Below are 481 nucleotides of genomic sequence, written 5' to 3'. Positions count from 1 at the left end.
TGAATTTTGACAAATGTCTTCACCCATGCAAACCCTTCGCCTATATGTCTGTATGTTACAACAGACATATAGAACATTTGCATTACGTGATGGCTCATGCCTGTCATCCCAGCACTTTGGGTGGTCGAGGTGGAAGGATTACTTGAGCCCAGGAGTTCAAGACCAGCCTGAGCAACATAGTGAGGCCCCATCTCTACAAAAATAGAAGAAATTATCTGGGCGTGGTGGTGCCCGGCTGTGGTCCCAGCTACTTGGGACGCCGAGGTGGGAGGATTGCTTGAGCCTGGGAGGTTGACGCTGCAGTGAGCCATGATTGTGCCACTGAACACAGCCTGGGTCAGAGTCAGATCCTGACATCTCCTTCTTGCCCCTTGGCAGCCAAACTGTCTTCTGTCATTGCAGATTCCTCCGTTCTAGAAATGTACATGGATGGAATCATTCAGTGTTTTTGTATCTGGCTTTTACTTGGCGCAGTGTTTGT

The sequence above is a fragment of the Callithrix jacchus genome, chromosome 2 (genome assembly GCF_049354715.1).
Source record: "Callithrix jacchus isolate 240 chromosome 2, calJac240_pri, whole genome shotgun sequence".
Lineage (NCBI taxonomy): Eukaryota > Metazoa > Chordata > Mammalia > Primates > Cebidae > Callithrix > Callithrix jacchus.
Note: the sequence above shows the minus strand (reverse complement) of the source record.